The following is a 13,553-nucleotide window of genomic DNA, read 5'->3' as shown; positions in this document are numbered from 1 at the left end:
AGTCGACGTTGATGCTGTGTAGTTTGAGGATTCCAGCTGTCCTACCGCCTATACACTTTACCCTCCTCTCCGACCTAAGTACATCAACCCCCCTGCATCTACCAATCGCCTTCTAAGCAACCTTCCACCCAGCACCAGCCCTCCTCCTAATTAATTCTCAGCCCCCTTCGGCCTCCCTTATCCCCCACGTTCCTGATGAAAGGCTTGTGCCTGAAACGTCAACTCTCCTGCCCTTCGGATGCAGCCTGTCCTGCTGTGATTTTCCAGCACCACACTTTCATATATATATATACATATATATATATATATAAAATATGTGTGTGTATGTATACATTCATTTTCTGCTATATATATAATACACACACACACACACAAGTTCACACACAGAAAAGCAATCAGAATATATTGTCGAACGTTTAAGATAGAATCCTAAAATTAAATGGAGACCACCATAGGCTAGTGCAGAATGGAAATGGGTTGAAGGGCACCAGATTGTGGAGATGGTAGCATATCGTGTTGCGGGTAGCATATAAACTAACTGCAGGCAATCACTATGGTTTACAGAAGACTGAGGCTCAGATACAAAAGCATTTCTAGATGGCCAGGACTGCACAAGGACGTGGTTATTTTTTGTCCTACCACTTATCCACTTCACCCTCCCCTCCGACCAATTTGCATCTACACCTGCAACTGCACCATCTGCACCACCTGCATCTACCTATCGCCTTCCAAGTTACCTTCCACCTAGCTCCACTCCAATCCTCTTAATTATTTCGCAGCCCCTTCCCCCTCCCTGATCCCCAAATTCCTATTAGAGTTATAGAGACATAGAGATATACAGCACGGAAACAGACCCTTCATCCAACCCATCCATGCCGACAAGATATCTCCATACAATCTAGTCCCACCTACCATCACCCGGCCCATATTCCTCCAAACCCTTCCTATTAATATACCTATCCAGATGCCGTTGAAAGTTTGCAACTGTACGAGCCTCCACCACTTCTTCTGGCAGCTCATTCCATACACATGCCAACCTCTGTGTGAAAAGGTTGCCGCTTGCGTCTCATTGATATCTTTCCCCTCTCAACTTAAACATACGCGCTTTAGTTCCTCCACCTCAGGGAAAAGACTTTGCCTATTGATCCTATCCACGCTCCTCATAATTTTGTAAGTCTATAAGTTCACCCTTCAACTTCCGATGCTCTAGTGTAAATAGCCCTTGCCTATTCAGCCTACTGTATAGCTCAAATCATCCAGCCCTGGCAATATCCTTGTAATTGCTTTCTGAACAATTTCAAGCTTAATAACATCTTTCCGATAGGAAGGAGACCAGAATTGCATGCAATATTCCAACAGTGGCCGAACCAATGTCCTGTACAGCTGCAACATGATCTCCAAACTCCTGTATTCAATACTCTGACCATTAAAATAAAGAATACCAAACGCATTCTTCGCCATCCTATCAACCTGCGACTCCACTTTCAAGGAGCTATGAACCTGCACTCCAAGGTTTCTTTGTTCAGCAAAGCTCCCCACCGCTTTATCATTAAGCAAATAAGTCCTTCTACGATTTGCTTTTCCAAAAATGCCGCACCTTGTCCTAATAATCTCCATCTGCCACTTCTCAGCCCATTGGCACATCTGGTAAAGCTCCTATTGTAATCTGAGTTGAAAATGTGTTGCTGGAAAAGCGCAGCAGGTCAGGCAGCATCCAAGAAGCAGGAGAATCGACGTTTCGGGTATGAGCCCTTCTTCAGGAAAGGACTCATGCCCGAAACATCGAGTCTCCTGCTCCTTGGATGCTGCCTGACCTGCTGCGCTTTTCCAGCGACACATTTTCAGCTCTGATCTCCAGCATCTGCAGTCCTCACGTTCTCAGATTGTAATCTGAGGTAACTTTCTTCGCTGTCCACTACACCTCCAAATTTGGTGTCATCTGCAATCTTACTAACTGTACATCTTATGCTCACATCAAAATCAATTATGTAAATGACAAAACGTAGAGGACCCAGCACCAACCCTTGTGGCACTCCATGGTCACAGGCCTCCAGTCTGAAAAACAGCTTTCCACACCACCCTCTGTCTTCTACCTTTGAGCCAGTTCTGTATCCAAATGGCTAGTATACCCTGTATTCCATGAGATCCAGCCTTGCTAACCAATCTCGCATGGGGAACCTTGTCAAACATCTCACTGAAGTACATATAGATCACATCTACTGCTCTGCCCTCATCAATCCTCTTTGCTTCTTCTTCAAATAAAAGCACTCAAGTTTGAGAGACAAATCCACGTTGACTATCCCTAATCAGTCCTTACCTTTCTAAATATAGGTACATCCTGTCCCGCAGGATTCCCTCCAAAACTCCCTACCACCAATGTCAGGCTCACTGGCCTACAGTTCCCTGGCTTGTCCTTTCCACCAGTCATAAACAGTGGCATCACGATAGCCAACTTCCAGTCTTCCAGCACCTCACCTGTGACTATCCATGATACAAATATCTCAGCAAGAGGGCCGGCAATCACCTCTCGAGCTACCCACAGAGTTCTATGTTACACCAGATCAGGTACTGGTGATGTATCCACCTTTATGCGTTTCATGACACCGAGCCCTTCTTCGTCTGTAATTTAGACATTTTGCAAGGTGTCACCATCTATGTCCGTGCAGTCTATATCATTCATATCCTTTTTCACAGTAAATACTAATGTAAAATACTTGTTTCGTATGTCCCCAATATTCTGCGCCGTTACACGCCTTGCCGATCTTTGAGGAGCCCTATACTCTCCCTATTTACCCTTTTGTTCTTAATGAAGGACTTTTTGCTGAAACATAAACGTTCTTGAACCTCGGATGCTTCCTGAAGAGGTGTGCTTTTCCAACCCAACACTTTTCAACTCTGATCTCTAGCATCTGCAGTCCTCACTTTGTCTCGGCCTCTAATAGTAAGAGATTGAAGTATTTTTACTCTTTCTGACATGTTACTCAAGAGCGTGATAATTTGTGGAATGTGGTCAGAAATTAAGCATTCCCTTGTCCAACCTCAGATTGGGGTGCCAAATTAAGATTGGGGAAATAGCAGTGAGAGTGAGTGACAGAGTGTCAGTTCCAAAATTCCAGCTTGTGCCTGGGAACGAGTTAACAGGATCCAAGTTGGGAGAGGCACCCCTTGTGGTGGAGAAGTCAAAGGAAGATGAGGGAACTGGAGATTTAAAAGAAAAATACCCAGGATGTTTTTCAAGACTGCGTAGAAACAAGGTCCCACTGTCATAAGTTACAGCAGGAAGGAAAAACGAAAGGAAAAGAGAAAAGAATTGATGTTCAGTTAACTGACACCATGTTTGATGCAACGGCGCAGAAAAAACGTGAACCAGCAGAGGGTCAGGAAGAGGTGTTTAGTGCAGAAGGGAAATGGGCTGAAGTGTACCAGATTGTGTAACTGGTAGCATGCAGTGTTATGGGTAGCACGTGAACTAACTGCAGGCGATCACCTCGGTGTACAGAAGACTCAGGCTGAGGTACAGAAGCATTTCTAGTGACCTGGAATGCGCAAGGACGTGGTTAATTATTGTTGTACATGTCATACGTGACAAATGGTAGATAAATCACAGGCAGTAATAAAACCAGCATCTTTTTTGCCAATTCCTGCATTCGTAGAATCTGTCACGTGATTTATGATTAATTGTGTAGCTCACCTTATCCAAGATTAAAGTGGAAACCAATATTTGCTGACCATAATGGATGTGTCTACCAGATTTCCAGAGCCAATTCCATTACGGAGTTTTAAGGCAAAAGGGGAGGTGGAGGAGTTGGTAGATTTCATTGCTCACTGTGGGCTACACAGAAAGATTCAGTGAGACCTCGGGCCTCATTTTACCGCTCAGCTGTTTAAGGAAGGCATACATCACTTCAAATCAAGTGCGTTCCATCCTTAATTCCAGGGAGCCTTGGAAAGTTAGCATTAGACGCTGAAGACGAAGTTAACAGCTTACTGATAAGATTGCCCGAATGATTGGGATAAAGTTGTCCCATTCATTTGCTTGCCACCGGAGATGCCCAAAGAAATCTACTCAGTTTACTTCCTTTGAGTTAATATTCGTACATGTAGCTTAATTCAGATAAATGCGAGTTGCTGCATTCTGGGAAAACAAATCTTAGCAGGACTTATACACTTCATGGCAAGTTCATGGGGAGTGTTGCTGAACAAAGAGATCTTGGGGTGCAGGTTCATAGCTTCTGGAAAATGGAGTAGCAGCTAGATAGGATAGTGGAGAAGGCGTTTGGTATGTTTAGTTTATTGGTCAGAGTATTGAGTACAGGAGTTGGGAGGTCATGCTGTGGCTGTCCAGGACATTGGTTAGGCTACTGTTGGAATATTGCGTGTAGTTCCGGTCTACTTCCTATTGGAAAGATGTTGTGAAATTTGAAAGGGTTCAGAAAAGATTTACATGGATGTTGCCAGGGTTGGAAGAATTGAGCTATAGGGAAAGGCTGAACAAGCTGCCGCTGTTTTCCTTGGAGTATCAGAGGCTGAAGGGTGACTTTATAGAGGTTTACAAAATTATGAGAGGCTTGGATAGGGTATATAGGCAAAGTCCTTTCCCTGGGGTTGGGTAATCCAGAACTAGAGGGCATAGGTTTAGGGTGAGAGGGGATAGATATAAAAGAGACCGAAGGGGCAACGTTTTCACACAGAGGTAGGTACGTGTATGGAATGAGCTGCCAGAGGATGTGCTGGTACAATTGCAAAACTTAAGAGGCATTTTGATGGGTGTATGAATAGGAGGGATTTGGAGGGATATGTGCCGGATGCTGGCAGGTGGGACTAGATTGGGTTGGGATATCTGATCGGCATGGCCGGGTTGGACCGAAGGGTCAGTTACCATGCTGTACAGCTCTTTAGCTCTATCACTCTAAGTGCGAGGTAATTTGAAATTAAATCAATACTAATTAATTGACAGGACCGAAGTCGGAGATCTCACACTTGAATTATATGTGTGGTGAGGAAGAGATTAGATCGACTAGGTGAGTTAGAGAAACAGGACTTGAAGAGGGTACCGCAGAGAATGAAGCATATGGCAGGTGAAAACTCTGAAACTTTGACGATTTCCCGTGGGGATGACGTATTAGTGTTGCGATCAGTGGTAGGAAATCCTTTCAAAGCCACGTTTAGTGGACCCTTTCAAATTAAAAAAAAGTTGATTCATTTTAACTATCGGGTAAATATACTGGATATGACATAAATGTTATCGAATATGTCATGTGAATGAATGATGCACCAGGCATATTTAAGATTCAGGAAAAAAGTTGTGGCCAGATGAACAAATTGTGCAGCTTATCTGTATGATGTAGTGTTCTTTAGCAAGTGATTGAAAGCTCACGTGTCACAGTTGGCAGAGCATGTCGAACGATTACAAGAAGCAAATCTGGTTATAGTAAACAGAATTCGCAATGACAGAAGGGACGTTCTTGGGACATTACATTGGACATGGAAGGGTGACTCCGTGCAACACAAAGACGAAGGACTTTGAGGAATTTGGAAGACCATCCTCGAAGAAAGTGGTGCTTCGATTTTTGGAACTGAGTGAGTTCTATCGGGATTTTGTTGCAAACTTCAGCAGTGTATTGGCACCATTGATGGGTTTACTAAAGAAGCAAACGGAATTGTGGTGGACAGAACAATGCCAGGAGGCAGTTGAGAATATTAAAACAGGATTAATCACCGCAGCAGTTTTAGCTGCACCAAAACTTTTGAAACCCTTTGAAAAATGTGTTTGATGCTCGGCATATAGGGGCCGGAGATGCATTGATACAGAAAGATGATGATGGAATTGAATGGCCAATTGGCTACTTGTCGAAAAAATACTCAATACTCACCAGAAAGAAAAACACAAAATCTCCATTATTAAAAAAGAATGATTGCGTTTCATATTGGCCTGACAATATTTTAATGTTTATATGACAAACAAATTGTCGGAGATGGTTGTGGGTAACCACGAGCATCCTCTCGCATTTTTTGCAATATTTAAAGACCAAACTATGAGACCATTTCATTGGAGTCTTATGTTACCGGCTTTATACTTACAAAATGTACTTGATGTCGGTCCAAAAACGTGATAGCAGATGTATTGTTGCAGATCTAAGATGAAAAGTGTAGATAAGATTGGACTTAGTCCAGTGTTATACGTGTGTGCAGAATTAATATGAGTGGTATAATTGAGATTAATGACTATTGCATTTCATAATAGTGGGATTAATAATTGGAGGAAAGTAAATGAAACCACATTTTCATTCTCATGTTTTTTTTTACTGAACTGGGGACTTGTTATGAAGCCGAAAGTATGTCTGGTCACTTTAAGACAAAACAGGTTTTGCTGAATAGAGTTAAAGTTAAGGTTCAGGCTGTTCCAAATGTCACAATTAGCTGGGAAATGGATGATTGAATCTTGGTTGCTGTTTAGACAATAATTCAAATATAACCAAAGAGTTTGAATAACGCTCAAGATACAAGAAGCGTACGGAACTTAAATATTATTGTTTCGACACCTGATCAAATTATGAGAATTATTATATCGTGGGGAGTATATACACACAGTATTTTGAACACTAGACGGAGAGCCACTGTCATCCAACAGCAAGGTAACTGCTGTAGAGCAGGAGTACTAACTGGCTATCTCAAACACACTCCACAAAAGATACATGCTCATGTAAAACCTACTTGCAGTAAAAAGAAATCACCCAGGGAGATCAGCAACTGAAAGAGTGAATACAGAGGGGAAGATAGAGACTGTGTGGTCTTGAGATTGTAATGTTTCATACGTGGGATGTTGGAATTCCGTACTTTTAGGGAGTTGGAGTCAGATAGGAAGTAGTCCAGCATAGAGGGGCTTGTATTTGTGAATAGTTGTTGTTTAGTGTTCACTATTAAAGTTAAGAAACTAACCTGTTATTTTTAAAAAAATAGTAGAATGTAGGAGATCTGTGTCGCTCATATTTTAACTTATTACGAGGTGAGGCGAGCTTTTCTGGATGTTTGTTTTAATTAAATGTGGGTTTCGACTCCGCCTTGTTAATGTCCATCCATGCTAACCCCACTTCCTGCAGTTGGCCCATAACTTCCTACTCCTTTCCTATCCACATGTTTATCCAAATGCTTTTGAAATATTGTTAATGTACCACCTTTAACCACATCTACTGGCAGCTCATCCACATACCAGTCATTGTTTAAAGAAGTGGACCCTCAGGTTTCCTTTTACTCCTTTCCCTCTATCCTTAAACTGATCCCCACTGCTCCTCGATTCTCTATACCTTGGAAAAAGACTGAGAACACTCATCCTATCTGTACGCCTCATGATCTTATAAAGCTGTATAAGGTCCCCGCTCGGTCTCCATCACTCGAAAGAACAGATCCTAGATTGTCAAATCCCTCCTTATAACTCAGACCATTGGGTCCTGACAACGTCTTTGTGAATTTTGTCTGCACTTTTTCTAATTTTATAACATCCTCTATATAACAAGGTGACAAAAACAGAACACGATACTCCAAGTGCGGCCTTACCAAAGGCTTGTGTAACTTAAACATAACTTCCCAACTTCTACATTCAATGCCTTGATTGACGAAGGCCAGTGTGCCAAAAGCCTTCTTCACTGCCCTGTCCACCTGTGACTCCATTCTCAGAAAACCGTGCACCTGAACGCCAAAGTCTCTCTGTCCAGAATACTCCTTCAGGGCCTCCCATTCACCGTGCAACTCTTATCTTGATTTGAGTTCCCAGAATGCAAGACCTCACACATTTATAGTAAATTCCATTTCCCATTTATCGGCCCACTTGCCAACCCGATTAAGGTCGTGCTATGATTTCTAAAAAGATTTCTCACTGATCACGATACCACTTATTTTCGTGTTATCTGCAAACTTACTAATCATGCCTTGTACATTCTCAACCAAATCATAGATAACAAACAGCAATAGACCCAGCCTCTAGTCTGACAAGCTTCCTCCTACTAAACCCTGTGCGACCTACCATCAAGCCAACTGTGTATCCAATTGGCCAGTTCCCCCAGCATTCCGCGTGATGTAACCTTACAGAGCAGCCTGCCATGTGAAATCTCATCAAAGGTCTTACTGAAATCCATAGAGACTACGTCTACCTCTCTGACCTCATCAAGCTTATTGGTCAATTCATCAAAGAACTCTAACAAATTTGGGAAGCATGATCTCCCACTCGCAAGTCTATGCTGACTGCTCCGAATCAAACCCTATGTAAGTAATGGGTGCAGTCAATGGTATGCTGTCCTTCATTGTAAGATTATTCGAGTACATAAATGAAGCCATATTCCTGCGGTTGTACAGCCTTGCTGAGAGAGCATTTGGGGCACTCTCTACAGATTTGATCTCCTTTGTAAGGAATGATCTACAGATATGGGTGATAGTAACATGAGGATAGAGTGAAGAAGCTGAGTGTTTAATCTGTAGAGCTTTGAGAGACAAGCAAATGGATGACGCTGTAACACGAGGAGTGGCAGGGATCACTTATTTCCAAAAGGGACATTGATAGAGTGACAAATTTCATACTTTACCCAGGATTGATTGGTCTGATTCATTGTCACGTGTACCGCAGTACAGAGAAACAGTTTACTTGTGAACAATGGAGATAGATCATAGTAAGCATGGCCAGACCGATTAGGGTGTGCAAATAGACTTGGATAGTGTTAGCCATATAGGTTACACTGCACGGGATGTATGCGAGACAAGATAAACATAAAAAGATCAGCATTATTTGAATTTAGATAGTCCATTCATCAGTCTAACGTGGATTTCCTAATACTTTATATGCCTTTTTATTAACTCTCTCCATATTATTGGGCAGTCGGTGTGTGACTCTGTATCGAACGTCATGTTGTTCACAATCCATGACAGCAGTCACAATATCTTCCATCTGAAACAGGTAGGCATTCCCACTAGCTTCCGCCCTACATAGAGAACACCTGCCCTCTTGGAGATGAAAGGTACCTTTTTGAGACTTCACACAAAACATATGGCTTCCCTCCTAACCTCTAGAAAACCACGTGGAAGTCCCACGTGTGTATCATGAGCAACAGAGCCACGCAGAACAACGTGGAGAAGTCTTTCTGTGCAACCTCTGCTCCACTTGTTCATCATGTTAGACCATCAACTAGGAGACAGTGTGGACTGCTGATGCTGGAGATCAGAGTAGAGGGTAGATTGCTGGAAAATCACAGCAGGTCAGGCAGCAACTGAGGAGCAGCAGAATGGATGTTTCAGGCATACGACTCTCATCAGGAATCTGCTCATTCTGTCCTTGTGTAAGCGCATTGAGGGGAGAATGGCTACCTCATTTTCGCGCATAAGCGTGTCAAGGGGCTGAATGGCCTCCTCTTTTCATGTGTAAGTGACACAAGGGCTGAATGGCCTCATGCTGCTGGTTTACCCTTGATTCCTGTTTTACAGATCGATGAGCTGATTGGTGTGACAATGCTGTAGCTTTAAGAGATTATTTTGTTCTTTTTTTTAATAAAGAGATTGATCGATTGTTACCAAGCTGGCTAGTTAAGACCACTTGAGTAAACAGCGAGGGTGGACTTTAGTTTATTTTAATGCAGCCTGAATGGATGTGGCCAGCTCTCACAGATTAGGATCTCTGGGTTTTGGTTTCTCAGTAACATCAGAAGCTATTGGGTTCTCCACAGAATTAAAAGCTCCAGTGAATGTCTCCTGGCTGCTACTCTCTCAGAATTTTCTCCTGATGCTGTTTTTAATTCCTGAATGGAGAAATGTTTATGAAAATCTGTGTCTGAATATTCCTTCTTGTGAAGGGCTGTGTTTATTTGATTTTCCTATATTTGAACAGTTCATTAGTAATAGTTCCTAGATCTATTATTCTGTTAACTTGTCCAGCTTCCTGAAGAAGGGCCTGTGCCCGAAACGTCGAATCTCCTGTTCCCTGGATGCTGCCTGACCTGCTGTGCTGTTCCAGCAATAAAGTTTCAACTTTGATCTCCAGCATCTGCAGACCTCACTTTCTTCCCAATAGAATTACGTTATTCTAAATTCCTATTTATTTGGTTTCTTTCCACTTTTTGTGTTTAAATAACTGGCGTTTTGCTTCATAGCGGGTAGTTTGACCAGTCACATTGCATCTGGAACGACACTTTACATTTCCCTTAACATAAGAAAACATTAGAGTCTAGGCTATTGCCTTCAAATTTTTTCGAGGGGCTGTGGTGTGGTCCATCACACTGGACTCCTTCTCTTCCTGAGTAATATGCTGGAGGCACTGAATGGGCTGTCCCTGTTCTTCTCCAATAGTGTCAATGGGCTGAATGGATTCCTCATATTCCTGTGAAACCAGCGTTAGGGGCTGAATGAACTCTTGTTTTACTGTGGCAATGTGCAGTGTCAGGCAGTGCTGTTACATGAATGTTACAGACCCTTTAACAGCACAAGCCTCAATGGAGTCTGGGTCTTGCTACACATGGACACAAACCAGTTCAGGAGCTGATGGGGGCAAACCATTCTGAACATTATAAAATGTTCAGTGACCATCTCTACTTCTGACTTATGTTGGGGAGGGTAGGGGCGGGGAGACATTGATGAAGCAACTGAAGATGTTTGTGAAGTGGAAGTTACCGTGAGGATCTCCCACAGAGGCGACCCAGGACTGAGATGATGAACATCTTCCTTTGTGCCATGTTTCACTCCAAACACTGGAGAGTTTACTCTGATTCCCATTAAGTCCAGTTTTGTTAAGCTGCTTGATGTCAACAGGAGACAACCACTGTTGAATGTCAGGTCTTCTCTTCTCAAGAGTGTTGGGGGAGCTAGATGACTGTAAGTGTTTGAAGAGGAGGTAGATGGGTCTTGACCTGTCAGAGAATTGTGGGCTATGAAGAATTAGGTATGAAAGAGGATTTGAGACCAAGAGTATATCAGTCATGATCTTAGTGAACAGCAAGGCAGGCTTGGGAAGTGAATGACCTCCCTCTGTTTCTGATGTTCTCACCTTCTGTTCTTGGAAAGTTAGAGGGTTTTATGTTCATGAATTTCTGTTATTGAATATTGCAGTCAGTGAGACCAAAGGATTTTGTGAGCCATCGCTGGGTGAGGTATGGTGCCTATATCACAGTGAATTTTGGTGTGCAACATGACAAACAAATGAAGCACAAGTTGCAGAGAAGGGAAGTTCTGTAAAGAGAGATGGGGGGGCCTCTTTCAATCCAGTGGAGAAAGTGAGGTCTGCAGATGCTGGAGATCAGAGCTGGAAATGTGTTGCTGGAAAAGCGCAGCAGGTCAGGCAGCATCCAGGGAACAGGCTCCTGTTCCCTGGATGCTGCCTGACCTGCTGCGCTTTTCCAGCAACACATTTCCAGCTCTTTCAATCCAGTGCCTGGGATTTCCAATTATATTTCCCAAATCAGCTCAAAGCGTGTGTGACATTCTTGAAGGGCTGAGTGGTCTTATCTGTTATTGTGCACGAGGTGGTAGCAGTAACTGGTCTCCAACTGCTCCTGTCCAGCAGGTTTGAGGGGCTGAATGGAACACAGAAACATAAAACGGAGGAGCAGGAGTAGGTCATTACATACTTCGATCCTTCTCCACCAGGCACTAAGATTGTGGCTGATAAGGCTGTGATCTCAGCCCCGTTTCCTGTCTGTGCCCTACTACCCATGACTCATCTCCTGTCAAGTATTTAACTAACGCAGCTTTCAATCAATGTGAACATGGAGGCACGATAAACTTCCAGTGAAGTGAATTCTGACTTGAAAGGTTCATTCAACTTTTTCGTCATTCCTCTTATTGAATCAGAGAGTCATGAAGAATGGAAACAGACCCATTAGCCCAATCTGTTCACTCCGATCAGGTACCGTGTCTGATCCAGTCCCATTTGCCAGCATTTAGCCAATATCCCTACTCTTTCAGATACTTTTTAAGTTTGCGATTTTAACCGCCTTCACCTTTTCCTCTGACAGCACTTTCTGTACACACACCACTCTCTGTGTGAAAGATTTATCTTCAGGCCCCTTCGAAATCATTTGCATTCTCGCCTTCAACTTGTGCCCTCTTGTTCTGGACTCCCCTATCCTGGGGAACAGAAGATCGCTGTACAGAATATCCATGTCCCTGGTGCTTTTATAAACCTCTATAATATCACCCCTCAGCATCTGACACTCCAGGGGGAAACACCTTAACCTAAGCAACCTCTCCCTCAAGCTCAAACCCTCCAGTCCTGTAACATCCGTGTCAATGTTTTCTGCAGACAACCAAGTTGTATGCAGTATTCTTTAAAGTGGCCTCACCAATATCCTTTCCAGATGCAACACGCCATCACAACTCCTATACTCAATGCTCTGATTGATCAAGGCAAATGTGTCAAATGTTTTCTGCACCACTCTGTCTACCACTTTCAAGGAACAATGCGCCTGCAGTCCTAGGTCCCTTTGTTCCACAATACTCCCCATGGATCATGTGAGGTCTCCTTGTACATTGCCCCAACTGTGTCTCCATCATACTTCCTGCTCCATGCAGGTGTGTCGTTACTGCTGTCATACACAGAGCAATACCCTTTGCAGAAAATACTCTCAGAAAATATGTTTATATGCCCCTGCGTCATTAAAAAATAAAATGTTTTATGTATTCAGAATACCTGTGTTAAAATGAATATACTTTTTAACAAATGCAGAAATTGATGGAAAAGCTCGGCAGGTCTGTCGGCATCCAGATACCTTTTACATTTTGGAGTTGTACCAGTGTCCACCACTTCCTCTGGCAACTCGTTCCATATGCTCGCCACCCTCTGCGTGAAAAGGTCCCCCTTAGGCCTCTTCAAAATCTTTCCCCTCTCACTTTCAACCAATGCCCTGTAGTTTCGGACGCCCCTTACCCGTGTAAAACCCTGACTATTCACCCTATCCATGACTTTTCTGATTTCATAAACCTCTACTTCTACGAAATGCGACTCTACTCAACATGAATGGCGTCCTTTCAGTCATCCCGGGCCTAAGCTCTGAAATTCAACACTGACACGTCGTCCTTCTCCACCAAGTCACAATCCTAAAACAATTTCACTCAGTTTGTTCAAATGTATCACAAAGCACTTCTGTGAGATGTACACCTTGATCATTATGCCCGGAGGTAGGGACACGAGCATCACTCGCCAATACCCATAAATCTGGAACATTAAACTTTTGTATGTTTGCTCATCAGTCTGTTATGACGTACTGTGACATACCTGTGCAACAGACAGGACTTGAATCCAGACCTTCTAGTGCAGAGTTAGGAACACTACTACACAAGTTGAGGAATTGTAATCAAATCCAAAGCTCTGGCTCAGAGGCAGGAACACTACCACTAAACTACCATACCCAGAGTTTGGGTCATATTTTACGTGCCAGCTTTCAGCTCGGTATGATTTTATTATAATCAGGTTACCATTACTGAACTACACAAAATACTTTTTATTGTTAAGTAAATGTAAGATATTTGCCTTAACTGTCAGATGTTAAGTTTCGTGCTGTGCCATCGAAATTAACTATGAA

This window comes from Chiloscyllium plagiosum, unplaced genomic scaffold, assembly GCF_037043375.1.
Source record: "Chiloscyllium plagiosum isolate Xiang-an unplaced genomic scaffold, Cpla_swu_hap1 HiC_scaffold_29, whole genome shotgun sequence".
In the NCBI taxonomy this organism is placed as follows: Eukaryota; Metazoa; Chordata; class Chondrichthyes; order Orectolobiformes; family Hemiscylliidae; genus Chiloscyllium; species Chiloscyllium plagiosum.
The sequence above is the reverse complement of the archived record's forward strand: the minus strand, read 5'-3'. Positions refer to the sequence as shown.